Genomic DNA, 13,009 nt, shown 5'->3' with positions numbered 1-13,009 from the left:
GCCAGCCAAAGATGTAAAACATAGATGGAGTGGATCAAAACAAGAAATAGACCAGATTTGTTCTGTATTCATTTGCTTCCCGCCCTCCCCCATCTAGGGGACTCATTCTTCTAGGTCACACTGCAGTCACTCACAGAGAAGGTGCAGCGAGGTAAATCTAGCCATGTATCAATCAGAGGCCAGACTAACCTCCTTGTTCCAATAAGAACAATAACTTAGGTGCACCATTTCTTATTGGAACCCTCCGTGAAGTCCTGCGTGAAATACTCCTTGCTGTAAAGACACCCCCTTTGTTGATTTTAGCTCCCTGAAGCCAACCCTGTAAGCCGTGTCCTCAGTCGCCCCTCCCTGCGTCAGAGCAACGGCAAACAATCGTGCATCTGAGAGTGCTGTCCAGAGTGGTCACAATGGAGCACTCTGGGATAGCTCCTGGAGGCCAATACCGTCGAATTGTGTCCACAGTACCCCAAATTCGAGCCGGCAAGGCCGATTTGAGCGCTAATCCACTTGTCAGGGGTGGAGTAATGAAATCGATTTTAAGAGCCTTTTAAGTCGAAATAAAGGGCTTCATCATGTGGACGGGTGCAGGTTTACATCGATTTAATGCTGCTAAATTCGACCTAAAGTCCTAGTATAGACCAGGGCTAAGTATGCATGACATATTGCAAAAGAAATTAAGAAGTCATCAAACATTTCTCTACATATGTCTTTACATATTATTTATTTATATAAAATTAACAAGTTTATTCTACTCTTGCGACGCTCAATTCTCCAAACAGATGCTTCTGAGTAAGAGGTAGCACAAGGGATGCTCCACTGTTCTTCTCTTAGGCCTCCTTCCTGTGAGGTAGTGGAGTGCTCGTCTGTATGAGGGTGATCACTGCAACACTGCTCACCTCTTTCCACCTTATGCGTCTACCCTCAGCTTTCTACAAGGCACAGTGCAAAGTCAAGCCCTGCAAGTGTTCCCCCCAAACTACTGCCTCTACATCACATCTCACTCTGACTGCAGCCTGGGAGGCAGCCAGCTTTTATTATGTAAAAGAAAACCTCAGCTGTCTCCAGCCGTGCCCCCCTGCCTGACCTAAAAAATAGGAGGGCCTAGGCTATAGCCTTATTAGCGTAGTGGTTAACCCAGTCCTGCAGGCGCCAAACCTTGCAGACTAAGGTGGAGAGCACCTACAGTACCATGGGTGGCCCTGAAGGGAGCACTGAAGAGTAGCCCCACTTCCCACGCCACCTTATGACCAATGGGCCTTGGGTTCTTAGTGCTCAGTGTGCCCACCTAGTGGCTGGGAGCACAAACAGACAAACACTAGGACCTCTCAGCCACTACATTTTGTAAGTACAGGAAATCAAGGTCCAACAGATAAGGATAAACAAACAACAGAGGGAAAAAGGCAGAAACCGAGGACAAAAGAGAATTGGGGGAGCAAGAGAATCAGTGGTAACAAATTAAAGGGGTAACTGATCCCATAGCAACAATTACACATTGCCTCCTTGAATTACTCAAAAGCCCACAACTCAGCCATAACAACAAGAACGCCCCTAAAGTCTCCCCTCGGCCTCACCTGGCTGTGGAGATGGCGGTCAATGTAAAGGTCTGGCATCCCTCGCTGGGAAGTGGGAAGCTCTCCTTTCTGCCAGCCTCAAGCCCTGGCCATCTCTCAGGGTCTCCTTTGTGGAGCAGCATTCTCCTAGCTGTCCCTGGCTTCCAGCCAGTGCTGTAAGTAGAAATAATTTCTTGCTGGGACACTCATAGGAGGGACACAAGGGAGGGCATGTGACCTCCCCACATGACCCTGCATGTGATTCCTCCCCACCCCACCCCCAGCCCAGGGCCCCCACACTCTCCCCGTCCCCTCCGATACTCCCCTTACCTGTCCAAGATTTGACTAAAATGATGCTTTGGGCCCCTGGTGCCACCTGTACGTCCAGGTGTCACTGAGGATCCAGCAGTACCCCAAATTGAAAACTTCTTAAATGAAAGAAGGATGGGAAGGACAATCACTCCCCTTTCCCTTAACACACTATCAGTGCCTCCCTTATGTCCAAACTAAGCTTCTGCCAGCTTACCTTTATCTAAGTATTGCTCTCTGCCAGGCACTAGGAAAGCAAAGACGCTGAGCCATCTGGGTTTGGTGGAAAAGAGGCATAGAACTGTGTGTGCCATGTGCATCTTGATAGAACTACAGCCCAAATTGTTTTCTTATTTTCTTCAGCATGACATACAGGAGGGGCATTCAAAATCAGCCTGGCAGAACATGCATGAGGAATGTCTCTGGACAGATTAGCAATGGATCAAAATCACATGCGCTGATCTCTTGGGGCCAAATCCAGTTCCCATTGAGATCGAAATAAGTTTTGCTATTGAGTTCAATGGGAACAGACTTTGACATTTGGAGAGGAAAGAACAAAACCACTCAAGCAAGGGCTATGTTGCTTATACCACAGGTATCAAATGCTGCTGATTCATGTGAGAAAGTCAGCAGACATCTGATCTTTGTCCATTGCAAGGGAGAAATCAGCAATCAATGAGGCTAGAACAGTCTCTGTACCATATCCAACTCATAAGTCCATCTGCAAAGCATCAAGGAAATATGAAGGCTCCAGATTACCTTCAAGTCCTCAGTCCCTTGGTTAGAATGCTCCCATTAGTATGTGTTCATAGTCCACAGGGTAGAGCAGGAAAGAGGTCAAAGCAGGAAAGAGGCAAAATGGAGATATTTCCAGGCAGGGGCCTTTTAGCTTCTGCAAAGTGCCAAGTAAAGGGAAATCTGTTCTTACTGTGAAAGATGGTGTTTGCAGTCACATTGACAAGTTAAATGTCCATCACCCCCACCCATATTCTAGTTAGAACATTCACAGGAAAAGTCCATTAAGTGTAGACAGGCATGTTTCAGGGTCCATTGTGGCTAAGTGTTCCTTAATGGGCCTTTCAACTTGACTTGTCCCTTCATGTGCTGGCTAAATACTTTTGTGGGCATTACCACAGGAGCAAACATGTCGTAAACATAGCTAATATTCATAACTTCAGATACCAAGATGAATATACATGCATAGAAATAGCATAATCATAAGTACCAGCTATTTCACCTACATGACTATTCCCAAAAGAGATTCTGAAAAATCACATCACGTATCTGAGACCCTCTGTGCCAGCACCATGCCCCACTGGAGTTTTGTTATCTGTTATCACAGAATCATAGAATATCAGGGTTGGAAGGGACCTCAGGAGGTCATCTAGTCCAACCCCCTGCTCAAAGCAGGACCAATCCCCAACTAAATCATCCCAGCCAGGGTTTTGTCAAGCCTAACCTTAAAAACCTCAAAGGAAGGAGATTCCACAACCTCCCTAGGTAACGCATTCCAGTGCTTCACCACCCTCCTAGCGAAGAAGTTTTTCCTAATATCCAACCTAAACCTCCCCCACTGCAACTTGAAACCATTACTCCTCGTTCTGTCATCTGCTACCACTGAGAACAGTCTAGAGCCATCCTCTTTGGAACCCCCTTTCAGGTAGTTGAAAGCAGCTATCAAATCCCCCCTCATTCTTCTCTTCTGCAGACTAAACAATCTCAGTTCCCTCAGTCTCTCCTCATAATTCATGTGTTCTAGTCCCCTAATCATTTTTGTTGCCCTTCGCTGGACGTTTTCCAATTTTTCCACATCTGTCTTGCAGTGTGGGGCCCAAAACTGGACACAGTACTCCAGATGAGGCCTCACCAATGTCAAATAGAGGGGAACAATCCCATCCCTCGATCCACTGGCAATGCCCCTACTTATACAGCCCAAGATGCTGTTAGCCTTCTTGGCAACAAGGGCACACTGTTGACTCATATCCAGCTTCTCATCCACTGTAACCCCTAGGTCCTTTTCTGCAGAACTGCTGCCTAGCCATTCGGTCCCTAGTCTGTAGCGATGCATGGGATTCTTCCATCCTAAGTGCAGGACTCTGCACTTGTCCTTGTTGAACTTCATCAGATTTCTTTTGCCCCAATCTTCTAATTTGTCTAGTCCCCCTGTATCCTATCCCTACCCTTCAGTGTATCTACCACTCTTCCATGTTTAGTGTCATCTGCAAACTTGCTGAGGGTGCAATCCATGCCATCCTCCAGATCATTCATGAAGATATTGAACAAAACCAGCCCCAGGACCAACCCATGGGGCACTCCGCTTGATACCGGCTGCCAACTAGACATGGAGCCATTGATCACTACCCGTTGAGCCCGACAATCTAGCCAGCTTTCTATCCACCTTATAGTCCATTCATTCAGCCCATACTTCTTTAACTTGCTGGCAAGAATACTGTGGGAGACCATATCAAAAGCTTTGCTAAAGTCAAGGAATAACACGTTCACTGCTTTTCCCTCATCCGCAGAGCCAGTTATCTCATCATAGAAGGCAATAGATTAGTCAGACGTGACTTGTCCTTGGTGAATCCATGCTGACTGTTCCTTTCCTCTCCTCCAAGTGCTTCAGAATTGATTCCTTGAGGCCCTGCTCCATGATTTTTCCATGGACTGAGGTGAGGCTGACTGGCCTGTAGTTCCCTGGATCCCCCTTCTTCCCTTTTTTAAAGATGGACTCTACATTAGCCTTTTTCCAGTTGTCCGGGACTTCCCCCGATCGCCATGAATTTTGAAAGATAATGGCCAATGGCTCTGCAATCACATCCGCCAACTCCTTTAGCACTCTCGGATGCAGTGCATCCGGCCCCATGAACTTGTGCTTGTCCAGCTTTTCTAAATAGTCTTGAACCACTTCTTTCTCCACCGGGGGCTGGTCACCTCCTCCCCATGCTGTGCCACCCAGTGCAGTAGTCTGGGAGCTGACCTTGTTCGTGAAGACAGAGGCAAAAAAAGCAGTGAGTACATTAGCTTTTTCCACATCTTCTATCACTAGGTTGCCTCCCTCATTCAGTAAGGGGCCCACACTTTCCTTGACTTTCTTCTTGTTGCTAACATACCTGAAGAAACCCTTCTTGTTACTCTTAACATCTCTTGCTAGCTGCAACTCCAGGTGTGATTTAGCCTTTCTGATTTCACTCCTGCATGCCTGAGCAATATTTTTATACTCCTCCCTGGTCATTTGTCCAATCTTCCACTTCTTGTAAGCTTCTTTATTGTGTTTAAAATCAGCAAGGATTTCACTGTTGAGCCAAGCTTGTCACCTGCCATATTTACTATTCTTTCTACACATCGGGATGGTTTGTTCCTGTAATCTCAATAAGGATTCTTTAAAATACAGCCAGCTCTCCTGGACTCCTTTCCCACTCATGTTATTCTCCCAGGGGATCCTGCCCATCAGTTCCCGGAGGGAGTCAAAGTCTGCTTTTCTGAAGTCCAGGGTCCGTATTCTGCTGCTCTCCTTTCTTCTTTGTGTCAGGATCCTGAACTTGACCATCTCATGGTCATTGCCTCCCAGGTGCCCATCCACTTTTGCTTCCCTTACTAATTCTTCCTGGTTTGTGAGCAGCAGGTCAAGAAGAGTTCTGTCCTTGGTTGGTTCCTCCAGCACTTGCACCAGGAAATTGTCCTCTACGCTTTCCAAAAACTTCTTGGATTGTCTGTGCACCGCTGTATTGCTCTCCCAGCAGATATCAGGAAAATTAAAGTCACCCATGAGAACCAGAGCCTGTGATCTAGTCCTTCTGTTAGCTGCTGCAAGAAAGCCTCGTCCACCTCATCCCCCTGGTCTGGTGGTCTATAGCAGACTCCCACCACAACATCACCCTTGTTGCTCACACTTTAAAACTTAATCCAGAGACTCTCAGGTTTTTCTGCAGTTTCATACCGGAGCTCTGAGCAGTCATACTGCTCTCTTACATACAGTGCAAGTCCCCCACCTCTTCTTCCCTGCCTGTTCTTCCTGAACAGTTTATATCCATCCATGATAGTGCTCCAGTCATGGGAGTTATCCCACCAAGTCTCTGTTATTCCAATCACATAATGATTCCTTGACTGTGCCAGGACTTCCAAATCTCCCTGCTTGTTTCCCAGGCTTCTTGCATTTGTGTATAGGCACTTAAGGTAACCTGCTGATCGTCCTGCTTTCTCAGTATGAGGCAGGAGCCCTGCCCTCTCCTGCTTCCTCCCAGTATCCCAGTTCCCCACTTACCTCAGGGCTTTGGTCTCCTTCCCCTGGTGAACCTAGTTTAAAGCCCTCCTCATTCGATTAGCCAGCCTGCTTGTGAAGATGTTCTTCCCTCTCTTCGTTAGGTGGAGCCCGTCTCTGCCTAGCACTCCTCCTTCTTGGAACACCATCCTATGGTCAAAGAATCCAAAGCCTTCTCTCCAGCACCACCTGCGTAGCCATTCGTTGAGTTCCACGATTCGACAGTCTCTACCCAGGCCTTTTCCTTCCACAGGGAGGATGGACGAGAACACCACTTGCATCTCAAACTCCTTTATCCTTCTTCCCAGAGCCGCGTAGTCTGCAGTGATCCGCTCAAGGTCATTCTTGGCAGTATCATTGGTGCCCATGTGGAGAAGCAGGAAGGGGTAGCGATCCGAGAGCTTGATGAGTCTTGGCAGTCTCTCTGTCACATTGTGAATCCTAGCTCCTGGCAAGCAGCAGACTTCTCAGTTTTCCTGGTCGGGGCGGCAGATAGATGACTCAGTCCCCCTGAGGAGGGAATCCGCGACCACCACCACCCGCCTCCTTCTCTTGGTAGCGGTGGTCGTGGAACTCCATTCCCTAAGACAGTGCATCTCATGCCTTCCAATTGGTGGAATCTTCTTCTGCTCCCTTCCCTCAGATGTATCATCTCGTCCATTCTCCAATACCTGTGGAGAGAACATGAAAACGGTTGCTTACCTGTATCTGCATTGCTGGTACATGAATGCTCTCCTTTCTTCTTCTGAAGGTCACATGCTGCCAAATTTCTTCACCGTCCTTCTGTCCCTGCTGCGCAGCCTGCTCTGAATCTTCAGAATGTTGTGCCCGTAGAAGCATATCCTGACGTCTGTCCAAGAAAACTTCAGTTTCTCTTTTGCAATGCAGGGTCGATACCTGTTGCTTCAGACGTTGAACCTTCTCTTCCAATATGGAGACCAGCTTGCACTGGTACAAAGTAGCTTCTGTCCTGTGGAAGAAAGACAGACATGGCACATCCAGTGCAGGTCACAACAGCTGAATGCTCCCCATCCATATTACCTTCCTTCTACGAGCTTCCTCTGGTGCTGTAGTAACTACTCAGAGAAGCCGGCAAGATGAAAGCCTCAGTGGGCTCTCCCCAGGCAACTGTTAGCCTCTCCATTGTTCGCCGCTCAGCTGGTTTGCAGCTGGCTGGCTTTTTATAACTGTCAGGCCCACTCAAGGCTGTTATGTAACAACAGAGATGGAGCCAGTGACATAACTCGGTTTAACCTAAAAGGGCAAGGTTAATTTTTAGCTGTTCAGGCATGACTGCACTTTTAGTCAGTGAGGGCAGACTGGCTGGCACACGTTCAGGATAATGGGCTTCATAGAATCATAGAATATCAGGGTTGGAAGGGACCTCAGGAGGTCATCTAGTCCAACCCCCTGCTCAAAGCAGGACCGATCCCCAATTAAATCATCCCAGCCAAGGCTTTGTCAAGGCTGACCTTAAAAACTTCTAAGGAAGGAGATTCCACCACCTCCCTAGGTAATGCATTCCAGTGCTTCACCACCCTCCTAGTGAAAAAGTTTTTTCTAATATCCAACCTAAATCTCCCCCACTGCAACTTGAGACCATTACTCCTTGTTCTGTCATCTGCTACCACTGAGAACGGTCTAGATCCATCCTCTTTGGAACCCCCTTTCAGGTAGTTGAAAGCAGCTATCAAATCCCCCCTCATTCTTCTCTTCCGTAGACTAAACATCCTCAGTTCCCTCAGCCTCTCCTCATAAGTCATGTGTTCCAGTTCCCTAATCATTTTTGTTGCCCTCTGCTGGACTCTTTCCAATTTTTCCACATCCTTCTTGTAGTGTGGGGCCCACAACTGGACACAGTACTCCAGATGAAGCCTCACCAGTGTCGAATAGAGGGGAACAATAATGTCCCTCGATCTGCTGGCAATGCCCCTACTTATACATCCCAAAATGCCATTGGCCTTCTTGGCAACAAGGGCACACTGTTGACTCATATCCAGCTTCTTGTCCACTGTAACCCCTAGGTCCTTTTCTGCAGAACTGCTGCCTAGCCATTCGGTCCCTAGTCTGTAGCGATGCGTTGGATTCTTCCATCCTAAGTGCAGGACTCTGCACTTGTCCTTGTTGAACCTCATCAGATTTCTTTTGGCCCAATCCTCCAATTTGTCTAGGTCCCTCTGTATCCTATCCCTACCCTCCAGCGTATCTACCTCTCCTCCCAGTTCAGTGTCATCTGCAAACTTGCTGAGGGTGCAATCCACGCCATCCTCCAGATCATTTATGAAGATATTGAACAAAACCGGCCCCAGGACGGACCCTTTGGGCATTCCACTTGATACTGGCTGCCAATTAGACATGGAGCCATTGATCAGTACCTGTTGAGCCCGACAATCTAGCCAGCTTTCTATCCACCTTATAGTCCATTCATCCAGCCCATACTTCTTTAACTTGCTGGCAAGAATAATGTGGGAGACCATATCAAAAGCTTTGCTAAAGTCAAGGAACAGCATGTCCACTGCTTTCCCTTCATCCACAGAACCAGTTATCTCACCCTGGCCTGCTCTTCTCCGTCCCCTGCGGGGGAAGGGTGAAGAAGCTTGGTCCTGCCGGCTGCTGCTTCAGGGCAGGCAAGGTCTCCCTTTCCCGTCTCTTCCCCTGCTGTGCTGGGGTCCTGCCCCTCCCCCTCTCCCTCCCTGCCGCTGATCAGCTGATGGCCCTGGTGAGGGAGGGGGAGAAGCGGAGCCGCAGCGCGCTCGCTGCTCCAGGGAGGAGGCGGAGAAGAGGTGGGGACGGGGCCTTGGGGAATGAGGGGTGGAATCAGGGCATATCCCCTCCAGCCCCCTGCCATGAGCCTCTCTGGGGAGGGGGCTGGGGACACCCCCACGACCCTAGCCCACATCCCACATCCCCAGCCCTCTGCTCTGACCCCTACACCCCACACTGCCCTGACCCTGGCACCCCCCCATGACCCCAGCCTTGGCTCCAGCCCCCTCACACACCCCCAGCCCCCTGCCCTCACTCCTGCACCCCCCACACATACCCAGCCCCCCCACCCCATGCCCTGACTCTTGCACCTCCCACATTCTCGCCCCCACCCTGAGCACCAAACAGGAGCTCCCCTGTTCCTGCACCCCCACCCCACATTCCTACCTGCACCCCTTGCACCAAATGGGAGCTGCCCAGGTAAGCACTTCACACCCAAACCTCCTGCCCCAACCCTGAGCCTTCTCCCTCATTCTAGCTCCTGGCCAGACCCAACACCCCAACCCCCAGCCTGCTCCTTCGCCCCCAGCCCTGTGCTCAGTGCAGAGAGAGAGGAAGAGAATGGGCTGGAACCAGGGAGAAAGTAGGTACCCACTCTGTGTGGGCAGGGCCGGGATCCTAGATCAGCAGCGGGCTGAGCGGGGCTGGCAGCTGGGACCCTGGCTGGCAGGAGCCGGTGGACAGAATCCCAGACCGGCAGCGGGCTGAATGGCAGCGAGCTGAGCCGCTCAGCCCACTGCCGGTCTGGGGTCCCAGCTGCCAGCCCCGCTCAGCCAGCTGCCGGTCTGGGGTTCTGGCTGCCAGTTCCTTGCCAGCCGGGGTCCTGACCACAGGCCCCGCTCAGCCTGCTGCTGGCCTAGGTGAACGGAACCCCAGGCTGGCGCGGGCTGAGCTGGCCAGGGGCATAAGGTCAGCATTTTAATTTAATTTTAAATGAAGCTTCTTAAACATTTTGAAAACGTTGTTTACTTTACATACGACAATAGTTTAGTTATATAATATATAGACTTATAGAGCGAGACCTTCTAAAAAACGTTAAAATGTATTACCGGCACGTGAACCCTTGAATTAAAGTGAATAAATGAAGACTCAGCACACCACTTCTGAAAGGTTGCCGACCCCTGATATATACAAACATCATCATGCTCACTTATTCAGTCTGTTTATATGGAATATGGGAGTTGGGTGAATAGCCATTTCAACATATATATGACTTATTAAAAGACAAATTTTAAGTAGAACTGTATCCTAAACTGCATTATGATATTGTACCCAAATGTTGCATTCGAGTGGGAGATTCAACTTCCTTTATAGGAACAGAACAGACTCCTGAAACTCTTACCAAAAAAGTGGTCCATAGTCATTCAAATAGTCCCATTGTGTTCAATGGGATTGATTAAGTGATTAAGGGTTTACAGGATTAGGTTCCAAGTTTGTAAATTGTTCTAGATGAAACTGAAAATGCCTGAGCTGTCAGATCAGAAGGAGCGTCATTCGAATAAAGGTGGGCAGATGTGTGATAAGTCTTAGCTCCGTTGCTAAGATGAGGAACATATTTTCAGCAAAGTTCTTGGCAGACTCCTGAGGCAGATGGCTTAAGGTCATCAGTGTCTGGCATTATAATCTTCACTTATAGTTCTCTCACCCACAAAGCTGGAAAATGAGGCATTTGTTTTCTTTGTTTTGCTGCTCCAGTTCCAGTCAGCAAAATGCATGTTAGACTAGTTTGGCTGCAAAGAAGAATTCTGTGTACACTGGGGACAAAACCTGATTCCTGTCAGGCTACAGAACTGGGCTGACATCAGAATCCATTTATCCTCTGGTCAGTGCAAGCAGAGTGATTCCTCTAATGATTTGGACTTGATGTGATGCAGTACGGATGTCATGGATAATTCAGACCAATGCGGAGAAACAGAATCAAAAACACTGTTTAAACACCTTCCCTCCCCAAACTCCCATCTTGAGGACTCCTGACCAATTTAACAGCACAATACATATGATAACAAACTTAAACAAAGCCTTTGTTTGTTTGTTAGTGTAGCGGGGTAACTACCCCGCTCCTGCCCTGAAGGGGTTAAAGCAGCCCTGGAGAGGGCTGTGAATGGGAAAAGCAGGCTGATTGGGAAAGCAGCCACAGCTGTGGCCAGCTTAATCAGGGTCCGGCTGGCCCTTATAAGAGGGCTGTGGGCCAGAAGTGAAGACAGATTCTCTCTCTGGATCTAGAGAGAGAGAGAAAAGGACCTGGCTGCTTGGGAAACTGAGAAGGGTACCTGGGGTGGGGTGGAGTGGTGCTGGGGAGCTCTAGCCTAGCAAAGCCCCAGGCTGCAGGCCTTGTCAAAGGCCTACAAAAGGGTACTCAGGCTGCAAAGGGGAAGCCCCTAGATAGACAGAGGTGGCTGGTCCAACCAGCCTTGCTGATGATGTGTGGTTGACAAACTGCAGTCTGCCCCAGGGAGCAGGGACTAGATGATGACTGGCAGTAGCCACTGAGCTAAGGTGGGGATAGAGGGTTGGGGGTTCCCCTGGATGGGGAGACCCTGACTGTGGATTGTTTCTGGGGGGCAGAACCCAGATGTAGAGCAGGCACCGGAGTATGGGAGGGACACCAGCCAGCAGAGGGCACTCTGCTGTGGAAGGGCTGATTCCCTAGACAACCAGCAGGAGGTGCTGCACCGATGAGTCATCACCCCCACCTCAGTTAGCATATGTATTGTGCTGTTAAAGCCATATAAAGAATGAATGACCTCCCTAGCTGTGTTCTGCTCCTTTAAGGAGCAGAGTGCAGCCCCTTCTCCCCCTCCCCCCGACCCGGAGGTGGGGGCTAGCCCAGAGTCTTTCTGGTACCCTGTACCTGCTAAAAATCTCTCCAGTATGCAGTACCGGCAAGAGTACTGCCCTACTTGCACTACTGCTTCCAGGGTGGGTGAGGGAGCTAGTCCTCTGAGGCCGAGAGAGAGAGAAAATAAAGTCTGGGAGCAATGCGGGAGTTGCAGCCCCCTTTAACCCAACTCCCTGCAGCCAGCTCACTCTCCACCAGAGCTGTCCCTCCTCCTCCTTGGGACTCCTTGTCATGTGCAGGCTCCCTGGGGCCAGCTCCAGCCCTAGTGCCTCCTCCTCTGCCACCCAAACATGAGGTCTGTCCAAGCGCGCTCCCCTTAGCCTGCCGTTCCTTGCCCTGCTTGTCTATCAGGCTCCTGTTGCAGACCCGCAGGCTGGGTGTGTCTCAAGCAGGCAGCTACGGCAACAGTTCCATGCTCTGCTTCTGGGAACTCATCTGTTGGAGCTGCTTCTCCCAAGCCCCTGACACTGTCAAGGGAGCGACCCCTATTTACACACATCCACTGAATGGCTGTGATCTGCCATTGAGGCAAGGGCTAAGGCACCCTGAGAAGTTAATCAAGCAAATTCCCATTCTCACCTAAGAGGCAGCACAATCAGGTAGATAGGATCCTAGCATGGAAGTCCGGAGACTTGTGTCCCAGTCCCAGCTCTGCTGCTGTATGATCCTTGGGCAAGTCTCTTTTTCCTCCCACCCTTTGTCCATGTAGATTAAGGTCTTCTGGGCAGAGAGTGTATGTGGATTGCCCAGCACCATCAGAGCCTCTTGCTACTACACAATAAGTGATACTGTTACCCTAATCCAGTCAGCTGCTCCTGGCTCAGTTTGGTCCCTTCCATGTAGTTCTCTCTCTCTGAATCCCTACGTTGTTTCCCACAGCTGCGTGTTGTGCTGTTCTCTGTATTACACTGTCCTCCTGTCATTGATTGATCGGTGGCAGAACTGAGTGAAATTCAACCGTTTTTCATTCAGATCCCCTCTTAACATGCTTTAGATTTGGCCTGGTGCACTGAGCAGCTCTGCTGCCAATGATAATGGTGCTACATTTGCCACTTTCCAGCCCTCTGGTCCCAGACTTGTCAGCAGGTCAGAGAACTTCTAAAAATACCACTCCCAATGCACCATTGTCTCAGCCTCATGCATCTTTGCCTGGGGCTTGCTTCTCTGCAACAGCTGCTGCTGGCCTGGGTCTCTCTCTGGCTTTCATCAGCTCTTGTCAGAAGAATTTAGGGCTTAAAGGGACAGAGCCAAACTTGAGCCACACAGTCATGTTTGCTTTGGACTGGCTGT

General features: G+C 49.5%; 1 long non-coding RNA gene across 1 annotated transcript; it reads right to left on the bottom strand.

Moving 5' to 3' along the window:
* Positions 1 to 701: 701 nt before the first annotated feature.
* On the bottom strand, positions 702 to 12,401 carry LOC125644992 (uncharacterized). The gene is made up of 4 exons (XR_007359161.2): positions 12,299 to 12,401; positions 6,820 to 7,087; positions 1,572 to 1,724; positions 702 to 929 (listed from the first exon to the last, which is right to left on the bottom strand). It is a non-coding gene; the product is annotated as an uncharacterized LOC125644992 (long non-coding RNA).
* Between the last annotated feature and the right edge of the window lie 608 nt (positions 12,402 to 13,009).

The sequence above is a fragment of the Caretta caretta genome, chromosome 11 (genome assembly GCF_965140235.1).
Source record: "Caretta caretta isolate rCarCar2 chromosome 11, rCarCar1.hap1, whole genome shotgun sequence".
Taxonomy (NCBI): Eukaryota; Metazoa; Chordata; order Testudines; family Cheloniidae; genus Caretta; species Caretta caretta.
This window is presented reverse-complemented; position numbering and strand designations above follow the sequence as displayed.